At 40.0% G+C, this 15,289-nt stretch overlaps 1 protein-coding gene; it reads left to right on the forward strand.

Annotated features, from left to right (window-relative positions):
* Positions 1-15,289, forward strand: part of LOC311148022 (tumor necrosis factor receptor superfamily member 14-like) — a 216,709-nt gene that overhangs the window by 41,923 nt on the left and 159,497 nt on the right.

The following is a 15,289-nucleotide window of genomic DNA, read 5'->3' on the forward strand; positions in this document are numbered from 1 at the left end:
TAGTCTAGCGGTTAAGAGCGCTAGGTCAGTAACCGAAAGGTTGATTGTTCAAATCCACGAGACGACTAGGTGACTAAGGTCGTTGTTTTGAATCGCTGAGCAGACTAGGTGGAAGAAAAAAAATTCTACAGCTGCACCATCGAGAGCATCCTGACTGGTTGCATCACCGCCTGGTATGGCAACTGCTTGGCCTCCAACCGCAAGGCACTACAGAGGGTAGTGTGTACGGCCCAGTACATCACTGGGGCAAAGCTTCCTGCCATCCAGGACCTCTATACCAGGCGGTGTCAGAGGAAAGCCCTCAAAATTGTCAAAGACTCCAGCCACCCTAGTCATAGACTGTTCTCTCTGCTACCGCACGGCAAGCGGTACCGGAGTGCCAAGTCTAGGTCCAAAAGACTTCTCAACAGCTTCTACCCCCAAGCCATAAGACTCCTGAACAGCTAATCATGGCTACCCGGACTATTTGCACTGCCCCCCCACCCCATCCTTTTACGCTGCTGCTACTCTGTTAATTATTTATGCATAGTCACTTTAACTCTACCCACATGTACATATTACTTCAACTACCTCAACTAGCCGGTGCCCCCGCACATTGACTCTGCACCGGTAGCCTCCCTACTGTTATTTTATTTTACTTCTGCTCTTTTTTTCTCAACACTTTTTTTGTTGATGTTTTATTTTTACTTTTTTGTTAAAAATAAATGCACTGTTGGTTAAGGGCTGTAAGTAAGCATTTCACTGTAATGTCTGCACCTGTTGTATTCGGAGCATGTGGCCAATACAATTTTATTTGATTTGATTAACTCTAAGAGCATCTGCTAAATTATTTAAATGTAAACATTTTGAGTGTGTCAATCCAAAACTTCCTGTCCATTTGGATTAAGTATTTCTCAGACTATCATAGTAATAACTAACCAAATTATACTTGTTTTGCATCTTGTTTTTCCAGAGTGGAAACAGAAGAGACATAGTGTTTTAAATCAGGGGTTCAAACCAGTTCAGGGAACAGAACCAAAACAGAACCAACATTTATTTCAAGAAACCGTAACTGAACTGGGAACAGAAGTGATCTCTAGTCTTCTGGAACAGAACCGTTATTTACAAATCTTGAGAACAGGTTTATATAATGTTATTTTATGTTCCAAAAATATTCCTAATGTCTTGTATAGAATTATGTAATTCAGTGAAGTTCTGATGCTAGTAATAGCCTAAACACATTCCAATTCACATCATGATGTTCAGTGCTTCAAGCCATGCGCCCTCCATGTCCACCCCCCACTCTCGCTCTCTCCCCACCCGTAAAATGTCAGTCGCATCTCACAGCCTGCACTAATCTGGGAGCTGAGTTTGAAAGTGTACCATTGAAAATGTGCAATATCATAAATGATCACCATCAACTGTACTCAGATGAAGTGTCATGGATGCCACACACCAGAACTGGAGCGTGAAAATATCCACACCGCCGTGGATAAAATGAACTGCAATGCACTTCCACTTTAATTTTGACTAATCCAATGTGGATTTATCAGGAGTTGACTGTATTCAGCCAAAGTTACTGGGATCTGTGATCTTGATTCACCTGTTATTTAGCCAAGTTGTTTTGCAACATCCTAGATCAAGACCATGTCACTTTTTACAGTTAATTGTGTTACAAAAAATAAAATGTGATATGAACAGTCTTTACTTGTGCCTTCTAACCAAACCGGTTTGCTGATTGCTTGTAAATTCTATTTAAATTACCCGATACATTATACATTTTACATTACTTGTTTTTCTGAACAGTAATTTGTATGGGCACAAAACACTTGTACATTTGTTAATATTGTGAAAATAATCAACATCCACCTTCTTTTTTGCTTTTAATTTGACAAAAATGTTTTGTGTTTATTATTTTAAATGCATGGAGGACGCCCACTTCAAAAACATCCCTTCCAGTTGCAGCTGTCAGGAGTTCCTCCACTGTGTGTGACATTAGATCTTCTTCTGTGGTGTTGGAGCTGCTGCTTTCTCTCATTAGATCTTCTTCTATAGTGTTGGAGCTGCTGCTTTCAATATTAGATCTTCTTCTGTGGTGTTGAAGCTGCTGCTTTCTCTCGTTAGATCTTCTTCTGTGGTGTTGGAGCTGCTGCTTTCAATATTAGATCTTCTTCTGTGGTGTTGAAGCTGCTGCTTTCTCTCGTTAGATCTTCTTCTGTGGTGTTGGAGCTGCTGTTTTCACTCCCCCAGTCTCCGCTTTAGCTCCCTGTACGTCACAAAGTAAGAGGAGGGATTTGCTCGACTTTCTGCTGCAGTTTTTGGTAGAACTTTGAACTGTCATCAATGATTTTCTAAAACTAACAAAAATCAATCAGTATTTTATGTTTTAAAGCTTCCAAATTGTCATGGGCATAGTTTATAGGTAAATGCTAGCATTACTATGGGAATGGCTGATTACAGGGGCATCCGTTCTGGTAAATGTAGCATTTTATTCATTTAACCTTTATTTTTACCTTTGAGGTGAGAAAATGACTTTTGTTTGGGGGAGGACTTGGGTAGTATCCAGTTGATTTACGTGTTTAACCTGTTTGGGGAATCTGTTATCTGTGGGGTAGAAAACATTGACCTGGATGAAGCTTCATCACATTTCAATTAGACTACTCCCTAGACCAGGGGTGGGCAAACCTTTTGGCTCAAGGGCCACGTTGAGATTCTGAAACCAAGTGAAGGGCCACATACTATATGCGTGACAAAACATGTGAAGCCTTTATTCATTTTCACATTGACACGCAACTACTAGTGACCTGTAGGTGTACTTAGGCTTGCAGAACAATTCTACCCTTGTTTATTTGTGATTTTCCTTTTTACAAAATTGATATAATTTATAATGTCACAGACACCGTCAAACACACACAGATCCTGCATCTCTACCCTTGTAAAGTACAATCAAACATACAGTCACAATATGCAAACTTAAAAATATATATTATATGACTGGAGACATGCTAAATGTAACAGCAGATGTGTAAAAAAATAAAATAATAATAATCTAACATTTGAGTGAAACATATGGTTAGAGCATCTGTTGCATTTGGGTGGTCTGTTTTTGAAAGCATATTAAGGAACAATTCTCATCTCCATTGTGAGCCATATTTACAGTTATCCAATCACCTCAGCCCAAATTTGACTGATTAGTTATTACCTGTATCCAAGTGCATTGCTGGATAATTATCACTGCATAACATCACCATGAAAAGGTGTAATCCTTGCCTACCCCAGTCACAGTTATTCGTGTCTTAATGTGAACAATGGGTCTGGTCACCTCTCTTGGCAAGGGCATCAAAGTCTGGTGTCATCTTTGATGTAGAGATTCTCAGAACAGCTGACAAGTGGTCATTTGTTACATTTGACCTGTGATGGGATTTGTTGTAATTCATGTCTGAGAACGTTTGTTCACACACATATGTGGACCCGAATAAAACAAGCATCCTTTGGGCGTGCTTTTTAATGTTTGGAAACTTTGTTTCATTCAGTGAGCCATAGAACTGGTCTATTGTTGCTGTTTTGTACTTCTCCTTCAAAGCCAATTTGTAAGTCGCTCTGGATAAGAGCGTCTGCTAAATGACGTAAATGTAAATGTAAAAGCAATGTCACATTGGATGTCGATGAGCTCCAATTGTGTGTCTGGTGGTGCTTTCTCACTGTCGAAAGACAGGGGGCATGATACAAGCTCCAGCTCAGTCTCAATCTTGGTGAAGTCTGAGAAGTGGTGGGAAAACTCAGCATACAGGTCAATCAAAGTGCTACTGTATGTCTCAGTGCGGCACCGCGATGTGGGCGCGTTCAGTTCGGCCAGTGTCGGAAAATGAGCGAGAGACCGGCTGCTCATTTGTCTGGAGAACATCATAAAAGTTTGGCCTTGGAATACAGTTCATGCACAAAAACACAATTTCCCTGCAGTTTCACATTTAGATCGTTCAGATGCCCCAATATGTCCACACCGAAAGCAAAGTCGCCCAGCCAGTCTGTGTTTTTCAACTCTGAGAAGTCGTCAGCTTTACCAACCGTATCAAGGAACATACCTATCTCCCCTCTTAGTTCCCACACACGGCGAAATACTTTTCCCAGGCACATTTGAATGCTACAACAAGTCCTGGTGCTCTGTCTCCGTGTCATTGAGCAGCTGAATGAACTGACGATGGTTAAGCCCCCTTGCCCGTATAAAGTTGACAAGTTTTAACCACTTGGACAACATTTTCCAGCTTTAACACACTTTGACACAGGGCTTCCTGATGAATAATACAGTGAAGAAATATAAATTCCTCCGGGTTAGGGCTTTCTTCTTTTACTTTGTCTTGTAATCTTTTAAGTAGGCCAATGTTTTTACAGGTTAGATTTGGTGATCCATCTGTTGTGACGTTTGTCAGTTTCCTCCACGGTAGATTCATTGTTTCCAAGCAGGCAGACACCCTGTCATATAAGTCAGAGCCCCTGGTTGTTCCCATCATTGATTCCATCGCAAGAAGTTCCTCTGTCATTTCAAAGTTCAAATTTATTCCTTCAACAAAAATGTAAAGTTGAGTGGTGTCTCTGTCAGTACTCTCATCCAATGCTGTAGAAAAAAGATCGAAGCCATCTGCTTAGTTAGCATGCTTGCTTGAAAAAAAAAGACGATTTCGATTATATTCCTTCAAGCTGTTTGGCGATGGTCTTGTAGCCCATTCCAGCCTTGTGTAGGTCTACAATCTTGTCCCTGACATCCTTGGAGAGCTCTTTGGTCTTGGCCATGGTGGAGAGTTTGGAATCTGATTGATTGATTGCTTCTGTGGACAGGTGTCTTTTATACAGGTAACAAACTGAGATTAGGAGCACTCCCTTTAAGAGTGTGCTCCTAATCTCAGCTCGCTACCTGTATAAAAGACACCTGGGAGCCAGAAATCTTTCTGATTGAGAGGGGGGACAAATACTTATTTCCCTCATTAAAATGCAAATTAATTTATAACATTTTTGACATGCGTTTTTCTGGATTTTGTTGTTGTTATTCTGTCTCTCACTGTTCAAATAAACCTACCATTAAAATTATAGACTGATCATTTCTTTGTCAGTGGGCAAACGTACAAAATCAGCAGGGGATCAAATACTTTTTTCCCCCTCACTGTATATCCTGGGGGCAAAGAAAGAAACCTTAGTTGAAACCAGGTTCTATTGTCGTATATGATGAATGGTGGCAATTATTGCTGTCAACAAAAGGAGTCTCCTCATACTGAACATTGATCATAAGGTTTATTCAGACCACAAGCTTCAGCATGAGTTTACAGACACGCGTGGTCCGGAGAGCAGTGTCGTCCAATTCTAATGTCTGCTCTGTCCTATCTTCTTCGTGTACCCCTATTTATAACCAATGCAACAAGATGGGCTCCCTCTTCTGGCCAGTTTACAATACACTTCCTGTCTATTATATGTTACATTATACTAACATAACCAACATTCCATTTCGTCATGAAAAACATTTAACAAAGGCATAATCTTCAGATACGATATTCCCCCCTTTCGAGACGAAATAAACGTCTCGAAAACAAACAGAATAAGATTATGACTATTAACCATTTATCTCCTTGAGTATCTTTAACATTAAACCCAAAAACATTCTCCTCTAGAGTGTAAATACCTTCCTATTAAATACCTGTTTATGAAGTGTGAATCCATTACTATGACATATGAAGAAATCTCTATGGAGTGTAAGAGCGAAAAACTGTCCAGCAGCCATCCATCCATATCAATCAAGACAGTAAAATTCTCTCACGGTCCCTCTGCCCCAGGCAACCACCGTCGGTACTCCAGATAACCTCATTAACCATGTAAATACATTTGAAACTATGATGCCATTAAATACACATGTAAACAAAATCCTATCCATAAATATCCATTGTACGGCTGGTCCACCCATCGAATCGTACAATGAATCTCTCCCTTTCTAGACCTTCTATCCCTAAACCCCATCGAAATAAACAAAAGCATCTAAGATCCTCATCTGCATTCAATAACATCAAACATCATTCTACTAAAATCAATACCTAAGAATATGACACAATTATGTATTACACATCAAATATGTCTATATTTCATTGCAGACACTGGAATGTAGTCCACTACACTTCCTCTCCCTGTAGTGTCCTCTTCCAATGGACTTGTTGATGATGGAATCAGCCACACCCTCCTTGTTTCATCTCCTCCAGTCATATTGTCCCTTCATATTGTCTTTGTTTGAGTATTCCAATCTCCACATGTTCTCCCAAATGCTTCTGGAATGACAAGAAAATAAACGACCAAACAGTATCCTTTGCAAAACAACCACTTTCAAATTAAACCTCCATTTCACCTAAGAATTTAAAAAATGATACATAAATGATGCATGAATCACATTATCCATTCCCCCCTTTGATTCATAAATCATACTAAAAATCATACTAATATTGAAAAACAATTTGAAAAATCATCAAATAATCCAAAATGATATTTATCCATCAGTTCCACTTGTCCATCTTTATCCAGATCAGGAACAGTCAACACCGGCATCTGAGTGTTGTCTCCAGGCACCACTTCTCCAACCTATCTCAATCTCATAACTTTCTCAAAAGTCAGTACAAACATCACACAGTGTTATCAAAGCTTAAACTAGAATCTGACCCATCACTGCCCCTACTGGCCTAATTGATCTTGAAACCAAATCTTCTCAAATCTCCCAAACACATCCCTTATAATCATCTATAACCCCAGTGATATTATCTGGACTATCTGGACTCAAAGTATAACTAATATTTATCAATATTATCTTCCCAAATGTTACACCATACCATGAATGAAGTCCCCCCTTCTCCCTTAAACTTATTCTTCAATGATAGGCTTGAAGACTATGACATGTCGCCATGTGTCTGCTAAATGACTAAAATGCAAATGTAATGTCACCCTTTTAACCCTAGAGTTAGCTGTGTCCAATGCTATCCCTCTTATAATGGTAAAACCTCATATGGAAGCTTAAACGTTGACCTGTAACAACATCCTATCCCCCATAGGGTAAGAATATACTCTATCATCACAAACCCACCAAATATCTCTAAAATTCCCATAGTCACATTGTCAGTCAAAAGCTAATCTTTTAACCATCAAAGTCCTAAATAACATATTATTTGTCATTACTACCCTTAAGGTCATACTTATCCTAAGTAATCCTATAACATCCCAATCTGATCTTCCCATAAACATACCCCTTACCTCATATGTTTTATTAGAACAACAACAACTTTTATCCTCACTGGTTACACCTGAATACTTCAGAGTTTGCAATTACCTGATTTTACTTTCCCTCTAACCAATGCCCATAGGGTAATCCCTTCACCCAAGAACACTTAAACCCTACTGGTCTGACAACTACATTATTTTATCTGTCAATGACTGTTGCCGATACCACAGTCATGACAAAGCATAACCCTGACCCACACCTGCCAGAGGCCGCGCGACCGTCTAACACGTTTTGGGCTGGCATCCCCAACAGACATCAACCCTCAAGATTCCTCACTGATTCTTACAGAATGAGTTAATCTATCTCTAATCTTCACAACAGAGGAACGAGCAGCACTGATCAGATGCCCCCCCCCTCTGTCATCAAAATCAAAAGACCCCATCCTGCAGCTTCCATGATGAATCTCTCTTCTCCATTTCAGATTAATCTATATTGCTCTCTACTACTATCTGCTCTACTTTTTTAACCCTATTCGTAGTAACCTGAACCCCTGAGTCTCTCTTGCTGCCTCCTTTAATTTCAGAAAAGTTGTTGTCATCCTTCCTACATTTGCTATTACCATCGTATCATTAATCCCTTCCCAAAGTTACCATTAACGTTGTTGATTTAGTTGATGAATTAAAACCCTTAATTCCCTCTAGTGGGAAACTACCAACATCCTATTCGATTATTCCCTGTTGGAGTGACTACTGTAATAAACTTATCCTTAACTCCCTCTGTGACTGTGGAAAGTTTTACAGACTTCAAATCTTCCATTATAAGCATCACCTTACAAATTACATAGCCCTTTAACCAATAATTCTTAACCGGAACAAATTTCTATGCTTTCACTAGATAAGTACACATATTCTCCCTGATCTTTATCTGTAACCTTACGCAAAATAATCCCTTATTTGAGTAGGTGCAACAGCTCCTACTTCTGATCCTGCTAACAATACTTATCCTCCCTAATTATCTCTCTCTCTCTCTCTCTCTCTGTGAAAGAAACGTCATCATCCTAAATGGCATATTATAATTATTATTCTCCTAACCCTCATAACAGTATTTTCCCCCTATAATTGATGCTGGACCCTTAATCAAATGCGCTATATTTATGGCTTTAATAACTATCAATGTTGAAAGAGTTAAATTACTTCTACCTGTTGTTTTAAGAGACTCACGTGTTGATGTCATTATTGTTACTACCTCATCCCTAGTTTTCCCCTAAGCTCTGAATTCTTTCCTTATACTTCCATCAATCACCACTAGTGTCACTTTTTCCCCCTTTCAGTTCTACCTCTAAACTTTAAACCTTTTGATTATAACAAAAGGTACCCACAATTACCTTGATCTTCCTATTCTAAAGTGTCATTCATTACTGTTCTCTCTCTCTCTTACTACTAACGTTAAACCTTAGCTTACTGTCTCAGAGTCCCTTCAACCTATCCTACCCCTAACTTATTTTAATCTAATCTTTTCTCTCATAACATTTAAAACCTTTTCCCCTGATTTATTGACAAAATCTCTTACCACCAAATTTTTGGAATATGTGATTGGGAAAGTTCCCCACCTGCTTCTGACTCATTACACACAGACTTGGCAAAACCGACTAAACACCTTTTAGCCTAGCCTGAAATCTCTTAGTGTAAGAATGTAACCCAGAATAACAGTCACTCTATTAAGTTTATTTTCCCAGACAGATTGTCTAACAGGTAATCTAATACATTATCATCCTTCCTAGGATATTATCTTTTAAGCAAATGATTCCCAAAAAACCCTACTTCGTAAAATATTCTACCAGACAGTCAGTCGTCTAATGTGCATCTTATTGTACGCTTCAATTCTCTTCCCAACACTACAATAACAGTATCTTCTAATATTAGTACTTTAAGAGTAAGTACTACCTCAAATCCCTATCCTAATTAGTTATCAATTAGTGAGATGTTTAACCTCTTTAGACTGAACCCACATAAGTTTTCCCCTATTCACTATCCCTTCTAATTGTCAGTTGTTTCAACTGTTAGCTATTTCCTCTTCTTCTCTAATCGATGCTCTCAGCAGTTTTCTTGGTCCTGTTCCTTCTCGTCGTTGACATATCAGTATTCTTCAAAAGGTTATCTTCTAAGTTCTGTTCTTGAAATATCATCTTCTTACCAGTGGCCTTTCCTTTGGCCTCACTGTATTATTCTTCTCCTCCAATTCTTGGGATTAAAAATGTTCTCCGCAGGTTTTCTCCTTGTCTCTTCTGTATCTTCAGCGTCTCGAGCTGTTCCTCTAGCTCCCTTACCTCTCCCAAAGTCGTCTCTTCCTCCAGGCCTGATACGCCTCGGTCTATATCTCCTATTTCTTCTCTGCCAGTCATTGTAGGATAAAATCCTCTTGAACATACAACACCTTTCATCTCCAAATCTTCATCACTTTCTTCATCAGAACTCGAATCTCTTGTCTCCTTCTTCGTTCAACTTTCATCAGAGATCAAGTCTCCAGTATCCTTCTTTCCTCTCTTGCCACTTCCTTCTGATCACAGAGTCATATCCACCCATGCATGACCTCTCTCAATCACTCTCATGTTCATCATCCTCATTTCCTTAAGTTCCCAGACATCTCGGTTTTCTTCCTTCTGGAGTTTTGAATTCATCTTCATCGTCGTTTCTGCTCGTATTTGTCTTAATCTCTGATGCCATAATCACCCTGCTGGATGATGTCTTTCTGCTGAATCCGTATGTGAGAAAGGTGTACTAACATCTGCCATTAGTCTCTCTTAACACTACCTTAGTTAAATAATTACTATTTTAGTCAATTTTCCCCTATATCAACCCTTTTAAATTCCTTTATTGTGAACTATGTTATTCTAGACTGTATAGCCTAAAGCTTACCCCCTTAAATTATTAACATAACCCTAAACAACTCCAAATAAATTCAAATAAATCAATTAAAAATCATGAATAATTAAAACCAATTTTTATTCCTATGTCACCTATTTATCAATTAGTGTTGAGTATATTACCACAACCCATCAAATGCAAGTAAATGCAAGTTAGTCATCTTCAGACTAAAATACCCATAAACAAAGCCTTCTAACCTTACAACCCTTCAATACTCCAATTCCCATAACCCCTTGCTCTATTAACTCTAATTATCATAAATTTACAGAAGAATCCTCAATCCATCCTGGATTCCCAACACATCTGTAATTAAACCCCAGTGATACAGAGCTTCCAAAATGCAATTTTTAATGAAATAGTATTTGCCAAGCCCATGTAAACTCGTCATAACATCACATATTCTGTTAGGATGAGTTTGTGTACTAGCCTGATCCGATCCTCTCGTCTGCCTCGTCACACCTTGTTCGTGACGCACACAGTCAGCCCCTTCTCTCTCTCTCGTCTCGCCGTTCCATGTTCCTCTCATATTTCACAAAAACATAGAAACACACACGATTTCAGCAGTTTATGCAATTAACCAAGTTATCCACATTCAATATTCGTCCGTTTTACATTCGCTCTAAGACTTTAACTCAGGACGAATAGATCGCCCAAAAACCTTGATTTTAATCCGTCATTTAATTATTTAATTCAATCTATTATAATCCGTTATCCTATATTTAATTTATAAATTCAATAGGCTACAAAACAAGTTTCATCTTTAACCAATCGCAGTTTAAACTTATAAGATTCGTGTTAAACTCTCCCTGTGCCTATTTGTTCCGTCGTCTGTGTTCCTCTGTCTCCCCCTGCAGTTTAACCAATGTGTTGTTTTGCAGAATCCCACGCATGCGCAAATATCATTTTAACCTCATGCTTGAGTTGCAGCATCCCCTCGTGGTGTCGTTTAGTGCCGTAAAACAAAACGTTCCCTAATCTCGTGCCATAAACTCCCCTTTCTATAGTGTAGTGTCGCAAAATTAAACGCATGCGCACAACCATTCAAAAACCCCTTTTCACCGTGAAAGAAAGATTCTCTCTTCTCTCTCCCCAAACAGAATAATACCAGTCCAGCTGTAATTCCCATTTCCCCCTTATAGTCAAACAACATTTAACAGCGCTCACAAAACATACAACCTGACTTACAGACAGTGACAAGTTTAAGAGACTTTAATCCATCGCAATGGAATCTCTAAGGATATCCGTTAGCATGTAGCACGCAACACAATTAGCCTGTAGCATTAGCCTTTAGCTTAGCCTAAGGTACACCGTGGCACAAAACACAATTAGCCGTTAGCCTTAAGCATTAACATCAGCATTTAGCCACGATGTACCACGTGGCCTGAAACAATCAAGAATGAGCTTTAGCCTCTAGCTAACTGCGGCCTACTAGCTATACAAATGAACACCCCGCACCGTGGCCCAATCATTGTCCATGATTATCAATAATATCTCCTTCTAACTTTTTGTTGCCTTGAAAGATGAATCTCATATCAAGCGGTTATCCCCAGCCAATTTCCCGTCGGCCAGAGGAGAAGTATAACATAAATACACCAATTCACTTCATAATTCCCGCTTAAGGAATCAACCTGACCCAACCTAACTAAGTCCAGGATTTGTAGCCCACTCAATAATAATAATAATAATTATTACGAGTCGCCCCGTTTCGAGGTCTTTTCCGTATCCACGGTGCCCTAACTATGCAGATATCTTCCCAACATTATTCTCTACCAATCCATTTGTACAATCCATTGTTGTAAACAGCGTTTACACATCAACCAAATTTAAAATATTTTCGTTCAGACTCCCAGTTAACAGCCATAACGCCACCCGAAACACGGTCATAAGGGTACATTCCTCCAGTGTACATAAGCAGTAACAAACCAACAACTTAGCTGTGTCTAGTCGGGTCATGACTCCAGACCAAAGTCAGCTTGATTTAGCCTGATGACTCCAAATGCAGCAAAGAAGGATTGCATCATCCCTCCTGGCAAGCTCGCCATTCTGTCGTATATGATGAATGGTGGCAATTATTGCTGTCAACAAAAGGAGTCTCCTCATACTGAACATTGATCATAAGGTTTATTCAGACCACAAGCTTCAGCATGAGTTTACAGACACGCGTGGTCCGGAGAGCAGTGTCGTCCAATTCTAATGTCTGCTCTGTCCTATCTTCTTCGTGTACCCCTATTTATAACCAATGCAACAAGATGGGCTCCCTCTTCTGGCCAGTTTACAATACACTTCCTGTCTATTATATGTTACATTATACTAACATAACCAACATTCCATTTCGTCATGAAAAACATTTAACAAAGGCATAATCTTCAGATACGATACTATGGGGGGAAACCCTCTGCTCTGTCAACAGGGAAGGTAAAGTGGGCCCACACAGGTGCAAATTCAAATGTCTGGCAGTTGAAGCTTCAGTACAAAGGGGACAAAATGTGAGGACAGACGCTGGGAGACGAGAAGTACAGGTCGTGAACATTTAATGAAAAAACGGATATATAACAAAACAAGAACAGCGTCTGGACAGGGGGAACAAAACGACATTAATGCAGACACGGGAATCAACCTGGGGAACAGACAGATATAGAACGGCCAATCAAAAGAGTGAAGGAGTCCAGCGAGCGCTGATGCGTGTAACGATGGTGACAGGTGTGCGTAATGATGGGCAGCCTGGTGCCCTCGAGCGCCAGGGAGGGGGAGCGGGAGCAGGCGTGACACAAAAAAATGACACTGGTTAGTTAGCGTTATAATACAGGTACAGTAGCTGCTTGGAGCGTGTGCCCCAGAGAGCAGAGTATGAGGGGGCTAAAGGTTATAGCGCAGAAGCATGGGGAAATGTACAGATTACAACATCAGCAAGACTGGAAAGCAAACATTGTATCTTTGTAAGAGAGCCTAGATCACTTTAAACAGTCTCTGTGCTGATCGCGCTCCAGTGAGTTTTTATCAAACCGCAGAATGAGACTGAAAATGAAAGTTAATTTATATTCAATTTCATTTCTCTTGTTTTGATGCACGCGTTTGAACACATAGGAGGTCAAGTACCGGGAATAAATTAAATCTACACTGAACAAAAATATAAACGCAACATGTAAAGTGTTGGTCCGATATTTCATGAGCTGAAATAAAAGGACCACTCTTACCTGAGACCATTGTGCTTATCAAGGAATGTAGAATCAACACAGGGCACGCAGCTGGTGCTGGTGAATTCAGTTGTGATGGGTGATTTGAAGGAGTCAGGCGCAGGAGGGTAAATCACAGAATACAGAATTTATTCCGGAATACAGAGTTATACAGAAATGCGTCAAACAGTCCAGTGCGCAAAACAGGCGCACTGGAACCAAACAGGCACACGGGAAAAATACCCCGGCAATACAAAATACACGGAGCTCAACCGAGCTACGCTCTCCTCACAATAAACAGTCACACACACAAGGACAAGGGGGCAGAGGGAACACTTATACAAGTACTAATGAGGGGATATGAACCAGGTGTGTGTAATAGACAAGACAAAACAAATGGAATGATGAGATGAGGAGCGGTAGTGGCTAGAAGGCCGGTGACGAAGAACGCCGAAGCCTGCCCGAACCAGGAGAGGAGGCAGCTTCGGAGGAAGTTGTGACATCAGGACAATGCTTATGTACACGATTTCTTGGGGAAGAGAGAATCACAATGTCGTGTTTTTCTCTTAGTGTTGATGATATCTTGACAAAATTATCTAAAACAATGTTGGAGGTGGCTTATGGTAGAGAAATTAACATAAAATTATCTTGCAGACATTCCTGCTGTCAGCATGCCAATTGCACGCTCCCTCAAAACTTGAGACATCTGTGGTATTGTGTTTTGTGACAAACCTGCACATTTAGAGTATCCTTTTATTGTCCCCAGCACAAGGTGCACCTGTGTAATGATCATGCTGTTTAATCAGCTTCTTGATATGCCACTCGTCAGGTGGATGGATTATCTTGGCAAAGGAGAAATGCTCACTAACAGGGATGTAAAGAAATTTGTGCACAAAATTTGAAAGAAATTAGCTTTTTGTGCGTATAGAAAATGTCTGGGATCTTTTATTTTAGCTCATGGGACCAACACTTTACATGTTGCGTTTATATTTTTGTTCAGTGTATTTTCAAATACAGTGGGGAAAAAAAGTATTTAGTCAGCCACCAATTGTGCATGTTCTCCCACTTAAAAAGATGAGAGAGGCCTGTAATTTTCATCATAGGTACACGTCAACTATGACAGACAAAATGAGAAAAAAAATCCAGAAAATCACATTGTAGGATTTTTAATGAATTTATTTGCAAATTATCGTGGAAAATAAGTATTTGGTCAATAACAAGTTTTTCAATACTTTGTTATATATCCTTTGTTGGCAATGACACAGGTCAAATGTTTTCTGTAAGTCTTCACAAGGTTTTCACACACTGTTGCTGGTATTTTGGCCCATTCCTCCATGCAGATCTCCTCTAGAGCAGTGATTTTTTTGGGGCTGTCGCTGGGCAACACGGACTTTCAACTCCCTCCAAAGATTTTCTATGGGGTTGAGATCTGGAGACTGGCTAGGCCACTCCAGGACCTTGAAATGCTTCTTACGAAGCCACTCCTTCGTTGCCCGGGCGGTGTGTTTGGGATCATTGTCATGCTGAAAGACCCAGCCACGTTTCATCTTCAATGCCCTTGCTGATGGAAGGAGGTTTTCACTCAAAATCTCACGATACATGGCCCCATTCATTCTTTCCTTTACACGGATCAGTCGTCCTGGTCCCTTTGCAGAAACACAGCCCCAAAGCATGATGTTTCCACCCCCATGCTACACAGTAGGTATGGTGTTCTTTGGATGTAACTCAGCATTCTTTGTCCTCCAAACACGACAAGTTGAGTTTTTACCAAAAAGTTATATTTTGGTTTCATCTGACCATATGACATTCTGATTGATACACTCCAAATGCACTCTAGCAAACTTCAGACGAGCCTGGACATGTACTGGCTTAAGCAGGGGGACACGTCTTGCACTGCAGGATTTGAGTCCCTGGCGGCGTAGTGTGTTACTGATGGTAGGCTTTGTTACTTTGGTCCCAGCTCTCTGCAGGTC

Source organism: Coregonus lavaretus (assembly GCF_964263955.1).
Source record: "Coregonus lavaretus genome assembly, chromosome: 20".
Lineage (NCBI taxonomy): Eukaryota > Metazoa > Chordata > Actinopteri > Salmoniformes > Salmonidae > Coregonus > Coregonus lavaretus.